The sequence below is a fragment of the Myiozetetes cayanensis genome, unplaced genomic scaffold, assembly GCF_022539395.1.
Source record: "Myiozetetes cayanensis isolate MyiCay16 unplaced genomic scaffold, myiCay2020 scf19, whole genome shotgun sequence".
Taxonomy (NCBI): Eukaryota; Metazoa; Chordata; class Aves; order Passeriformes; family Tyrannidae; genus Myiozetetes; species Myiozetetes cayanensis.
The window spans coordinates 1,319,626-1,334,335 of NW_026087400.1; the positions used below are offsets into that span (position 1 = coordinate 1,319,626).

At 49.1% G+C, this 14,710-nt stretch overlaps 1 protein-coding gene across 1 annotated transcript in view; it reads right to left on the bottom strand.

The window, feature by feature from the left end:
- The window catches only part of ZHX3 (zinc fingers and homeoboxes 3), a 45,210-nt gene extending 30,500 nt beyond the window's left edge, over positions 1 to 14,710 (bottom strand). The window contains 1 exon segment of the mRNA XM_050313580.1: positions 14,621 to 14,710. The gene's annotated coding sequence lies outside the window, so the exon portion shown is untranslated.

Here is a 14,710-nt window from a genome sequence, read left to right on the forward strand (position 1 = left end):
CTTTTTTTTTTACGTGACTGAAAAGAGAACTAAAGAGAACTAGGCTGTACCAGAATAAAGCCTCCTTGCTGAGCAAAGCCTGGTTCACCTGAGACCTGCACAAGCAGACATGGCAGCCTCTGAAACCTGGCCTGAGATTTCACACCTTGTTTGGGAATCAACAGCACAGATCCACTCCCTGCTCTTGACTATAAAATGATTGTTCCCTACAGAGAAAAAAAAAAAAAAAGGAAGTTGGCATCAAACTGGCATCTTTAATAAGACTCTTGGGAGGACAAAATGTGCAGAGGATGCTGCAGAACACGGTTCTGACCAACAAAAATGCACATGGAAGAAACTTCTCAGACACATTGAGACCTTCTGACACTGCCCAGCAAAGACTCTCCAGCCCTGCAGCCTGCACTGCCTGAGGGACACTGATTTTAAAAGGTTCCCATTACCAAGGTACAATTAAAGGACAGATAAGTTGCCATTTGTAATCTCTGAAGTGGCTGTTTCTATTTCTCCAGTATTTAAACAGAGTTGGGAGCTTGACTTTACTGGGATTTCTTTAAAGCTGTACTAAAGGCAGCATCACTCGCCCCCCTCTTTGCCTCTTCCAGCTCAAGTGTCCTGGAAAAGCTGTGCCATCCAGAGAGGCAAGTCATACAATTTAACGTCCATAACATTCCATTTTAGAAGCAAAGAGCATAAAATATTTCTAGACAGCATCTGCTTTCGTAGACAGGCATGCAAACTTACAGTATGTTTAGTCACTTCAGTCTTTTCAAGTGCTTGAAAATGTAAGCCCCAGAACATCATTTCTCATCTCTTGCTTATTTTAGACTGAAAACAACCCTCTCATCACCCCAGGGCAGCACTATAGGAAGGGAGCACAGGACAGCAGCGAGACAACTCGCACTGCAGGAGAATAAACTGCACCTTCCCTGTGCAAGAATGACCAACAAGAAACATTACAAAGATATTTCCAAGCCATTTTAACTGCCGAGAACTGATGCTCACAACAAGAAGCTTTTCAGACCATCAAACCCTGCTGTTACTTTTAGGGAAAGTATTGCCCTCATTTGGCCCAATATTTAATCTGAACCCTTTTCCATACAATTTTAGGACGATGACCTCTTGCTCTACCCACTGTGAATGCAGAAAGCAACCACCACCACCTTCCCTTTTAGGCACCTGAAGATGTATTTCCTGCCTCCCCGTTCTCCTATCTAGAGCCAAACAGCTCAGGTTTGTTCAGACCAGGGGTTTCTAGCCCTGCACTCAATCTCCCTACAACTCCCTGGGTCTCCTCCAGCCAAATTCTTCTCCTCTCTTCTGCCAGAACCAGAAGAGGACACCTTCCCCCATCCTTCTGCATTATGCTACTCCTGATGCTGATGTTTATTTTCAGCTGAGTTTTATGTCCAGTCTCCAAGAATTTACAAGCAGATAGAGACATGGTCCAATCCACGTCTACAGTAATCATTTTTTCCATTGGAAAGAGAAGGAGTTATGAAATATTCTCGTTAAACTAAAAATTCCTATTGCAGGGTTTTAAAATTTTCAAATCCTATTCGGGTTGGACTTCAAAAAAACACATATACACAGCATGGAGCATTAAAGCTCAGCAAACAAAGACAGCCAGCTCCTCATCCAAGGAAAGGAAAGACAGAGTCCCACTCCTCTCGTTTTCACTCCACTGCCCAAAGGATGCTCCAAGGACCACAGGGGGACACAAATGGCTAAATGTTACTATCTATTATTTGAGAGCAGAAATCATCACTTTGTTCCATGTTTTATTCAAGGCCTGGCAGGGTTCTGATCATCTGTGTGATTATCCAGCTCGCTGAAACAGAAGAGCACTGGCTTCCCTTTCATCCAAAAATCCCAAGCCTACAGCAGGACGTGGGAAGCCACAGCTCTGTTCCTGCGCTGCCTGGAGGCTTTGGCATCTTCAGCTCCAGCTCCTGCTGTGAGCTGGGATATTCTGGGATGGGGAACTCTGTCAGTCCCCGGGATCTGCTTTCCATGCCGAATAACATATTTAAACAGCCAATACACTCCATAACACAGCTGAACAGTTCCTCTGCCCTCACCTCCAGCCTCTCCCAGCTGCAGTTCCTGGTCCCATTCCCTTGCTTGTGGAAGCAAGGAGATAATAAAAGCAAAAAGAAGTTTTTTCCAAAAAAAATTCCCTTTGACAGGCAGCCCTTCCATTAACTCAGGGATAAAAAAAGCCTGGGAGCCAGTAGTGACAATGCTATTAAAATACAAATTATTAATATGAGAGACCTCATTGCTCTCAGCTTCCACACGCAGCTTGGCAAAAGCCAAAGGTTCTTGTTTTTTTTTGGGTGCACAGACCTTGCAAACTCCACAGTTAGCAAAGAAAAAAACCACACTGACAGTCTTTACACTGTCCACAATGTCTTTTTAAGGTGATTTGTCATTTAAGCTGTCAGCTTGAAATCTAATCATTTTAAAAAACGAATATAATATTATGTATTACACTCACAGACTGCAACCACTGCCAAATCCCTCTGACAGTTTTTACAGGATTATAATCACATTCCTCTTTTAATGTTTTATTCTCTTTCTTCTGTGCCAAAGAGATGGGAAGGAGAGTAAATGGCCACTTAAGAACAATGTATGACAATCCAAACCAAAGCTGGAAACGGAGCAAAGCACTGTGTTCCTCCTCCTTAGGGGGGAGATGCTCACCAGGAGCATCCTTGGGTGTCACACAGCACCCAAAACACTTTCAGACACCAACATAATTTTAAAGCGAGTTTTTCCATGAAAATGCCATTTTTTCAAGGAAAATCCTTTCGTATTGTGAGGCAAATGTGTGGGAGGACAAGCTTTATGCCACTGAGAAATACCAGGCTCCTGCAGAGACCGGACACAGCTCAAGTCAACAGTGCCACAAAGGGAAGGTCAGTGGGATCCAGGGCAGGAAGAAGAGCCGAGCACACCAGAGCCCCATCCCAGAGGCTGCACATCCCCCCTTGCAACATTTGCTGCTCAGAAACCTCCTTGCCGTGTTTTTTCCCTTAAACCCTCCTTCTGCTGAGGTGGAACAGATGAACAGACCCATCTTGGCTCTTCCCAGTTTGCTCCCCACACTGCAGACGAGCCCAGTCTGAGCAGAGCGCCAGCTGGGTCCCAATCCCAGCTCCTGCAGGGACCTGGCTGGGGCTCAGCCTGGGGAGAGTTACACAAAACAAGGATTTCAGCATTTCTTAGCAGAACCTACATGTCTGTCTTTCTTTCCCCCCAGAAAAGTGCCTGGAGCACAACTGTGCTTGTTTGTACAAAGAGGACAAACAAAATTGTCTAGAAATGGAAGCAAAACCTTATTCGTTCAAATTAATGGGCAAATTTTACAACACAAACACATGAAAAATGTTGGACTTGGTTGGGGTTTTTTTTTTGCCTGCAAGGTCCCTTTTTTTTTTTCCTTTTTTTTCTGTTTTTTTTTTTTGCAGGAGTGTTCCTTTACACAAGCATTCTTCTGAAAGCTTCTCCCCTGAAGCTCCCCTCCAACAGCTACTGTTACAAATCTGTGATAAAAGATGTATTCAGCAGGGTTTGGCACACAAATAGCGCCCAAATGGGCACTGCCAAAGCCTTGCGATTTTATCACGAGCTCCAAAATACTTGGAGACAAGAAAAGATGCTCTTGCTGGGAGCATCAGCTTAGGAGACGCTTCAGCTCTTGGGGTCGTGAGAACCTCAGGTTTGATCAGGACAGAGAAAAAAAAAGGAAAAAGGTAAGTGTCTAGACACAATTCTGGAGTAAAACTCTCAAGCTGGAGGGCAACACGATCCAGATTTTCAAGGACTGATGGTCAAGCAGATGGAGCCTTTGATGAATTATCACTTGATTCGATCCAGCCTCAGGATTTTGCAGTGTCTCACTGGTGACTTCTGAATGTTTTTGGGGGAAACCATGCTGTGAACTTCAGCCCTGGAAGCACCATCACAACAAGTGCTTTGCAGAGGGGGGAGAGCAGCTGTCCCCAGGGCTACCGTGCTCTTCAGCCAGGGCTCTGCTACACGGGTGGGAGTAGAGCCATGGAGATCCTGCGCGGCTGGAAACACGGACTTGGGAGCCCAGCTGAGCAGGGACACTTTGCTTGCCCACACAGGGTATGTGACCATGATCCAGTCACTTTATTCCTGCCAAGAAACCCCAGAAGGTCTTGCTCTGCTCTCCCTCACCCCCCACATCTCCCTGTCCTTGCCTCCATAATCTCTGACTACCCCTCAGCACATGCCAGACCCCTCCAGGAGTTTCTGCACCAGCAGAAAGCTGCCCAAGGTTGTCCCTCAGCATCAGCTCAGCTGTCTCACAAACCTCCAACTTGAGCCTACGGGGGGAATATGAACAGAAATGAAACCCCATCGAGGGAGGCCCATCAAAGGTCCACCAAAGCCCAGGGGACACAGGTCCAGATGGAGGAGGACAAGCCCCAGTGGCACGGGTTGGTGGCTTTGCTGGCTTTGTGGAAGTGGGGCTGGCCCACAGCACATGGGTAGCACCTACAGGGGATCTTTGCAGGACATACACACCCCCCACCCAACACAAGCACAGCTCTTCTGTCCTGCTGCTCCTCCCTTCCTGCCAGAAACAACCCGCAGCCAACCCAGACCCGGCATCCACCACACAGGGGAAAAGAAACATCCCAGCAATGAATAGACTTCAGCTGGAATCTCCTGGGAGACGGTATTAAAATGAAGGAGGGAAGAAATAAATAAATGAAGGAGAAAAGAATCAACTTAGCAGTGTCTGCCATGCCAACCTCTAACACCGTAAGTGAAGCCCTGAAACCCAGGGACCGGCTCCCGGTCTGGGACACTGGGAAACAACCAGGCTAATGCATCTCCCTGCCACTCTCTGCCCATGATTCCCATCTTCCAGCTTTCCTCCATAACCACAAAGCTCTGGAGGATTTTTTTTTTTCTTTAAAAAGTCAAGATTTTCACAGAAGTCCCTGGTTCAAAGTGCTGGGCTTTAATCCAAGAGCCAAACATCAGGACGTAGCAACGGGCTGCAGGGGCTGACCACCAGCCAAACCCTCTTCCAACCAGCTCAGTTGGGGTCTGGATTTGGGAATCCACACAGATGCATTCAGGAACTGTTTCCAGAAATGCAGAGTTTAACCCCAAAATTGTATCATGCAGCAGCAAGCATAACTCTGTAACATGCCATAAAAACATCACTCTGTCCAAACTCACCGGGTTCAGCTCTAAATCTGGTCACCCATCAGTCACAGAAAATATAAATATTCTCCCTGATTTCAGTGCAATATTCCCAAGTTGCTCCAGAGAACCTATGGAGTCACTAAGCTATAATTAGAGGTTTATTATAAAAGGTGTTTGGGATGCCTGTCAGCACTGAAGGACACTGTGTATTTAAGGTACACTTAACACAGGCAGCGGTAGCAGGCCATTTTTTGGGCTTTCATAAAAAGAACCCAACTTGTTTACTCACCTCAAATGACTTTTCTCAGTCTCTGTTTTGTGTATTTCCAGTCTCTAACTTGATTAATGGCATTTTTAAAAAGGCAAAAAGAAAAAGCCACCAGTGAGGTGGTTTAAAATACACATTTTTATCCATAGCTCATAACATGATTACCAGCTAAATCTTGCTTTTCACTAAAAAAATAAAAATACAGGGTGCAGAACATGCATATTCACTCACTGGTTATTGTAGGATTGTTGACATTAGCTTTTATTTTTAGAAAAACATCAAGTGTGGAGGGGAAATGAAACAATGCTATACTTCTTTGGGACTGTCTTTAACACCAGGAAAATAGGCAAAATCCCAGAGTGACCTGCTTGCAGCCCTTCCCACAGTGCACCGGGCTGGAATTGATAAAATAACAAATACTGTTTCAAAGCACTTGGGCTGGCCTGGCTTTTTAATTTATTTTTTTAATAACATATGATAATAATATCACACACCACCATATCCAGAGCCTTGGGGAGGGAGGGGACCGGAGTGCCACACACCAGGGATGCTCTCTGGGACCTGCTCTCCCTCCTGGTTGTCAGCCACAGGTGGCTCTGGACAGCAGCCATTCCCCCAGGCAGAAACAGGGAGCACACTGGATCACTGGCTCCCTCCCATTTCACATTAACGAGGAGCTTGCTCCATCCACGCACCGGGATCTCCCGCTGCTGCAGCACAGTGTGGGGCACTCACACCCTACACTTGCAGGGCCAGGCTTTCAGCAGAACACCCCTGCACTTCTAAACAAAATATTTTTTAAGCCTACTAGCACCAAACTGTCTCACAACTTAGCAAATGTTCCTCAAATTGAGTTTAAACTGGAACGAAAATCCATCTCTGAAGTGATGCTCTGGCCCAGCACCCGGCAGCAGCACCACCTGTGCTGTGCCGCTGGAAAATAAGTCCTGAGGGCGAGGTGGCCACAGCCAGGAGTTGCTTTAGGAGGGGAAAAAACATCATTAGGAGATAAAATCGTCCCTGCTCATCCCGAATGTGAATTCAGGTGTGTAATTACACAATCTGCCACGCACAGCTCTGCAGAGGTGACCTTTCCTGGCGCCGTCTGGATGTGACACCATGGAGGCATCGAGGCTGAGAGAGGATTTCTCCCTCCTCCAAACACCACCCACCTTCTGGGCAGGACCAGCCTAAAAAAGCAGCAGAGCAAGGCAGGGCAGAGCAGGGCAGGGCTGCAGATCCCTGTGCCAAGAGGGTGCCCAGCTCCTGGATGCTCTGAAATCACCCCTTCCCAAATGCCAATTTCCATCCCTCCCTCCAAAGCACAACCACGAAATATCTGGGACTGGATGGATGCACAGTAAACATATTTCACTGGTAATGGTCTCCAGTGGAATTGTTTTTGCATCCTGCAGCAAAGCACCGCTGCAAGGGAATGTTTTCCTCTTCCAGTAGGCTATTTACTGTCACACACCTACATAAAATTACGGATATTTGACTTACAACTCTATTTCTCTCCCCAGAAAAAGCAGGTGAAATAGAGCTTCTTGGTTGCAAAATTAGCAATACTTTGTCACTGCAGTCCAGTTTCAAAAACCTCCCTCAGCTATTTTTTTCTGATCACATGCAGGCAGAAGAGCTACACTGCACATACCATTTTTCGCTACATTGAGCTTGAGGAAAATTTAAGACTTCCTCCCCGCCCCATCTTCTTTTTAATGGGAGATGTGATTATTGAAATTAATTCGGAAAACAGTCAGCATTCACCAATCAGCTCAGCAGTTTGGGTTTTCTTCATCTGCTGGTTACATGCTAATTATTGTACTGGTGGGATTATTTCCCATTCACATTTGGAATTTACAACACAGTAGGGAATTGATTCAATTAGAAGAAAAATACCAAAAAATGGAGAAAGAAATCAATGACATTTTATATTCAACTTTTTTTTTTTATTTCAATTTTCCTCCCAGCCTCACGCCTACAACACCCTGACAAGCTCAGCCCCAGCAGAGCAGACGCACAGGGCAGCATTTCCCAGCATTAAGGGGCAGAGCAGCAATGAAATCCCCAGAGCAGATATTTTGGGAAGGCGTTGCAACCCTTCCATATTCATCAACACCTCTGTTGCTCCTCCCCATCCTCCGCTGCCTCACCCCAACCCTTTTCCAGCTGGCCAACAATTGTAATTAAGAAGGAAAACCTCCTCACGTGTGGGAAAAGAGGTCCCATTTCCAAGGCCAAGGCTCCAGCGATGCTGAAACACTCGTGCTGAGGTAGGAAGGATGTTCCCTGCCCCATCAGCAGCTCTGATGGACTGGGATGGCTTCATCCTCACCCCAGGAGAGCGCCAGGGACAGAGCAACACCAGTCCACAACACCCATCAGCAAGGACCACTTTATCCTGTTATCAGGTCTATGAGCTAAGTGTTGGTCCCTGATGGGGGCCCTTTTTTGGAGAGATTTGGACAAAGAGATCCCTGATCTTCCTAAGTGTAGCTCAAATACTATTTATCACCTCATTTCACCTAGAAAAGCACATACACCAGTGTTGTCAACAGCAGGGCTTTGAGCACACAAGGAATGTCATGTTTGCCTTGCAGTGCTGTTTGTTTGTGGTTACCCCACCCTCTCTGCTCCAACCATTCAGTTGAAAATTACAATAAAAAACAAAAAGCCAAAAGAACAAACAAACAAACCCTATCCTAGGTGCCAGAGAAGATCAAAGTAGGAGCATGAAGGCTTTACAATTCCTTTAAACACCCCAGTCTCCTTCTCCCCACACACTGCTGGGCACCCTCAGGCTGCTCTGAGACCTTTGCAGAAGGTGACAAGAAAAGCAAGTGTCCTGCAATGCCAAAGGGAGCCAATGCTAACCCAGAAAATACACTGGTGACCCCAGAACAGAAAATAAGATTGAAAAACCACAACTAACAAAGCAAGAGAAGGATGCCAGCAAAATTAGGAGAGCACGGAGTAGCTAAAGGAGCTTGGGGAAAGAGGAGCAGGTAGACACACAGTGACTATGCACAGGAGAGGGGTTTTGCACAACTGACCCCCAGTACACCGACTCCCAAGATGCCTCCTCCAAAGCACCTTCATTTCCAGTGCTCTGGTCAGCACTCCCATCAATCCCAGGGCCAAATTTCCAACCTCCAGAAATCATGCTGGCAGACGGCAGAGCAAACACAGCTCAGCACGGTGAACCGGGGCTGGGAGAGCAGGACAACACCACACGACCCACACAGACACGAACTCCGGAGGGAAAAACACCTCAAAGCAAAGGACCTGCAAACCTGCAGGCACATCACCCTCAGTCTCCGTCTTTCCTGCCTGTACAGCGACACAGCCAGACACTGGAGCAGGGAGTGCTGGCTGCCATTTCCAACATCTGCTGCCCTTCCCGGCCATGCGGGGCCGGGGGAGCGGAGCCCAACAGGTGGATTATGGTCTAAATGAAATATTCCCATTCATCCCCTTGCTCCCAGCCCAGCCCACGGCCTGCTGCCCCCCTGCTAGCACAGCTGAGGGGTTCTGTGCCTGGATTTTTGGTTTTAAGTTAGCTCTGCCTCTATGAAACAGAGACGTTCCCCTTGTCTTAAATATTCCCCAACATGGAAATGATTCCTAGCAAAGAAAGAAAGAGCAGGATACATTCCAGAAGAGGAGTCTGCTTTTACATCCTGCTTGACAAACCAAAGTACAACACACACCGGGCTCCAACAGCCTCCAGCACAGGCATTGAGGTGACCTGTCTCCAAGGACCACCCCACGCCCAGGAACAATTAAGAGTAAGAGCCAATTAAACCATAATGCAAAGAGCCAACACACCTGACTTATCAGGGCTGTGGGAAATGACATCACATCCAACCCACCAAGGTCTCCAAAGCCACCATGCTCCAGGCGCTGGCTGGGAGGTGACCAGAGCCTGAAGGCACAGTGCAGGCTGCAAGAAACAGCCCAGTGCTTTCTGTTACTGGAAGCTGGAATGGTCCTTGTGCTCCTGGTGCCACCAGGAAGGTCTCCAGCCATTGCAGCCTTTCCTAAGTACAATCACAAGGAGCCAGCAGTACAGTTGGATCCTTAAGGCAGAGACCCAAGCCTTCACTTCACTAAATATGCTACACATCAAAGAGCATCCAAGGCAACCCCATCTCAAACATCCACAAAGTATACTCCAAGTATCCCAGTACACTCCAGCCCTTGCCACTCCAGCGCTGAGATGTGGAGATGAAAAGCTACAGGATCAACTACGCAAGACCTCAAGTCCAATTTTGATCTTCTTAAACTAAACTCTTCATTTTTACAATTTTAAGGGCAGACAAGAATTTTCAATCTCTTTGAAGACAAACAGATACTGACTGATCTCTGATTATTTGTGGAAGACAGAAGGAGTTCCACCAGACAGCAGAGCACAAGCTTTTGGCAGCAACTGCACTCTCCATCTGTGGGACAACCCAACCATGGGACTTATTTTCCAGAGGGACACCAGCAACACCACAGCTGGGCCTTTAGGACAGGAAAGTGAGACACCAGTGTGACCATTTTGTGGAGACTTGCTGTATTTTGAGAGCTTTGTTTTTAAATTCATTGAGGCAGCTGACCTGAAACTCCTCCACAGAACTAAAAAAATCCCCCCAGATTTCTGATAAGCACGTGGATATAAAGATAAAAAGGGTCATAACTTCCAATTTACAGCACTGCAATTGTAGAGCACAAGCCCATACGAGATGCACAGATTTGCAGATGGAAAGAGAGATGGACAGGACTGATTACATACAATTATGAATGTGAGCCTGGAAAAAGAGCATTGAATGTGCTTAAGAAGAAACAAAGCAGAGAAAAATAAAATGACTACCCATTCAAGTATTTGTGCAACACTGGCATGACACCTTAGGCAAATAAATATTTGCTTGACCTATTTCCAAGAGAGAAGTTTTTCATAAGTTCCATGAAAACCTCTTTATTTATCGAGGCATGAGAGCAGAGCATGCGCGAGCATCCCGCACGCCAAGCCCGGCTCTGGGAGCGACCAGCTCCCTTCTTCTCCTTCCACAGGAGCAAACTGATGCCCTTGGCACCAGGGGGCAAAATCAGCCTGAAAACAACATCAAGGTACTCAGTCTGGAGAAGAAGAGATAAAAGACACCAACACAAATAGCAAAGAGCAACCTCCCCTCCCTGGAAGCCCCTTTCAACCAATCCATCTGCCTCTTGCCCAGTTTATTTCTGAGTGCTCGCAGTTTAAACCTGTCCCTCCCAGGCTCTTATTAAGAAGCCAAACATCACCCACCCCACTCCTGACATGGCCCTCTCAAGCACCCCTGTATTAAAAAAAAAAAAAAAACAACAAACAAACCAAAAGTTCTTCCCCTTCCCCCAAGCAGCCCAGCAGCAAGGCAGCCCCATCACCCAGACTGCATTTTCTGAGCACTACCGGGCAGGAGCGTTTGGGTGGAGCTATGATGGAATCTTTTGCAATCTCAACACCATGTTATTTTATTTCATTTTTTTTCCCCAAGCAAGTGCTAAAACACATGAGGGGCCTGGCTGAAGAGGCAAGGGCAGGAAGCCTGCAGCAGGAGGAACGTTGCAGAAGCCATGACTGCAACTGGACGCATGTTCTCCAATGTTTTTATTTCTAATTTAAAAAAAAAAGTAGGAATGAGGAGTGGAGAGCACACAGATACAAGCAAGTTCAGTTAAATGTCTTCTTATTGTGCCTGTAGGACAAAAAGAGGGCACCCTCACACTGTGTCCCTCTGAATGGGGACAGGAAAGAGACACCATGAAGCCTCTGAAGGGCACGAGAACATCCTCCACGTGGAGATGAGCCATGGCTGCAATGGCTGTGACTGCCTCTGGTGACAACCCAACTGCCTCGGCTCTGCTCTTGTGCCATGTGTCATCACCAGCTCCTCTGGCTCCACCACAGTCCTCCTCCAACCAGGCCTGCTCAGTCGCTTCACACAAACTCACTCCACTCCCATTTTAAGCATTGTTATTTAGAACATTTGTCCAGGGGAAAAAAGAGGAAAAAACAAACAAACAAAGAAGGGGAGAAGTACAAGACATTTTTTTTCCTTTATAATTAGAAACATCACCCCTCTCCTCCTCAACAAAGCAGAAAAGCCATTGCAGCTGCCAGAAGGAGAAAGGCTGCCAACCTTTACCACAAACACCATCAGGCTAGCAGGATCTTCTCCAAATTAGCCTCCATAGCAGAAATAGGCTCTTTCCACCTGAAAGAGGTGCCTAAGTTACAAATATAATCATCCTGGGCTCTTGTGTAGTTACTGCAAAGAGAGAGGCAACTCAGTGTGATTCTGAGTCTGTACAGGGCAAATCACCCTTCGGATGGGCAGGAACTGTGGGGGAACCTGGACCTGGCTTTGCCTTCCTGCTCTCCCAGCCAAATCCCTCTATTCCAGGGTCACACCAGCTCCCTGTAAGAACAAGGGCAACAACAATTTACGTTAACCATAAGCAAACCAAGGACCTCTCCTTTTTCACATGCAAATCTGGTGGAAAAGACAGAAAGGCATAATAATATTAAGGGATGGGAAGGAAAGGACCTGCTGTGGCAAAGTGGGCAGCAACGAGCCAACCCGTAGAGGTTTGCCTGCACAAGCTGGGGACAGGATGGGGGAAGACTTCTGCTCCCACCTTCTGCCTTCTGTTTGCACAGATTTCCACAGACCCTCAATTATTTGTCTCCACTCCCAACAGTTTTCTGGGAGGGCTGACAACCTGACTGCATTCGGCAGGGAGTGGGCAGCTGGGTCCCTGGAGGGGATGGATGAGAGCAGGTCTTCCAGGGCTCACTGCTGCCCAGACACTGCCCCACATTTGGGAATAGCCAGCAGTGCACCTATGGAACAACCCAGCATGGAGCAGTGGGATCCTCGTGCCTGGAAACCAAGACAATGCCATGCCCTGCAGACGATGCTGCCTCTAAACCTGTCCCACGGCACAGACGGACACGGGCCCACGTCCCCAGGCTGGACTCAAACCCAAGTTGTAGACAATTCCAAGAGCTACTAGAGGAGCTGCTTTTACATAGTAACACCATAGTAACCAAGGCAGATGATGAAGCCTGCATACACAAGGGGAACGTGTTTTTGGAGGGGAGGAAGAGGAGGTCTAAATAGAAGCAAAACCCTGCGGGATGAGGGGACACACCTATATACAAGAGAAACCTGAGCCACACTGCTGTTTAAATCTCCCCACACTGACAAGCCTGGCTCTCACTGACAGCCCTGCTCACCTGCTCCTGGCTGCCCTGCTCAGGGCTGGCAGCACCGTCTCCATCCACCCTTGCACCTCCCCGACCTAAGCCAGCGGCCCCCTGGGACTGGTTTCACTTGGCTTTACAACAAGGATTTTATTGAGAGGGATGTGCTCCCGTGAGTGACTCTGGGGCTTCAAGTTACCACAGCTTTCCTACAGTAGCAAGAACTGCGGAGGCTGAGCCCTGTCAGAAAAACCTATGCTAAACCCCAACCCATCCATAACATAATTAACACCAGCTACAGATTAGGCTGTATGTGAAGCAAAACGCCATCCAATGCCTCCTCTTTCCCGCCCCCAAAGGTGGGTCAGGACTCCAGAACTGTGTGGGCATCCCTGTGCTGCGAGTTACTGGGATGAACTAATAGGAAACAATAAACAGACTGAAACAGTCTGCTCCCTCTTCTCAGCTACGCATCCCGAGTTGTAAAATACATCAAGGTCACAGACCCAACCCAGCTAATAGAAGTTATCATTAAATTGCTGTTTTCTTCTTCGATGGTAAATAAAATGCTTCTGAGCATCAGGGGTTTTCCCCTCCTTCTCATCTCTTAAAGAGAGATTAGTTTAGAATAAGCTGTTCCAGATAACAAAGTAAACTTCTGGCTTCCTATCCACGAAGAAACGTTCCTCAGGACACTGCGATCCTTGTTTGGGGACTGCAGCCAGAGTAGGTGGTCAGGGGGAAGAGCAGGGAAACCCTCCCTGTCCAACTAGAGCCACCCTAGGGCACTGGGCAGAGAGAAAACCCATGGATGGGCAGAGCTCTCACCCTCAGTGGGGCAGAAATGGGAAAACACAGGCTCAGATGCGAGTTTTTCCAGGTACGTCACATGGCCTAATGAGACTCCTCACCTACATCACCCACCTCTCCCCGAAAAGTTTCCCATCTCGTAATCGGAATAGCAGAGAACTCCTTGGAAAACCTTATTGCTTGAATCTTGAGGGCACAGACCAAGCACGCCCTGAGCAGGAAGATGGGGTTACTTCTCACACGGGCCAGCTGGACAAGTGAACGTGATGCCCGAGGGGCACACACCCGCTCTCCACCTTGGACCCACGTCCCATCCAGCAGGACAACCTCTCCAAACCCGTCGCTTGGAGCGGAGAGGCCTCGCTGTGCTGGCTCCTGGCCACCCGCCCGGCTGGGAGCTGGCATGGCCCACGCAGGACTTTACCCCGGCAGCCCAAGGGAGGTTTAAACCACCGTCCCCAGCCAGGCAAGGCAAGCGGCGGCCGGGAAATCTGGGGCACCCGGCTCAGCAGCCTCCCTGTGCGGGGAGGGACATGTGCCTGCTCCCATCCCCGTGTGTCCCAAGGCCAGGCACGTTAAACCCGGCATCGCCGCAACACCTGGAGCCACATAAACCCCCACCCGCGACCAGCCCTCCCAGCCCACAACTGCAACACGAGTGGGCTCTGCTGCCACGCCGTCCCCGGAGCGAGCAGCCAGCGACGGCTGGGAAAAAAAGCACTTTTCTTCCTCTAAAATCCCAGACTAAAGCAAAAGCAGCCCAGCGCACCCCGCGGGGAGAGGGGTCCCGAGCCGCCCCACGCAGCCGGGCGGGTCCCGCAGAGCTCCCGCGGCGGCGGGACCGGATTTTAATTGCATTTATTCCGATTTCGGTGGCCTGGGAGCCCGCGAAGGGCAGCTCAGCCCCCGCGCTCCCGGCCCGGGCAGGGCAGGGCAGGGCGCACCGGGGCGGGGGCTCCACGCGTGTCCCGACCCCGCGCGGGGCCGGGCAGGGCCGGGGGTGCGGGCGGTGCCGCTGCCCCGCACCTGCCGGGGGGCTGCGGGGCCGGGGGGCAGCGCGGGCGGGCGGGCGGCACCGAAGCGCGGGGCGCGGGACCCTCCCCGGCGCGCCGGGCACTCACCCGCGGCAGGTCCGTGCTGGCAGCTCGGCCGGGCTGGGCTCGGTCCGGTCCGGTCCGGCGGAGGCCCGGCCCCGAGCGCGGGGCGGGCGG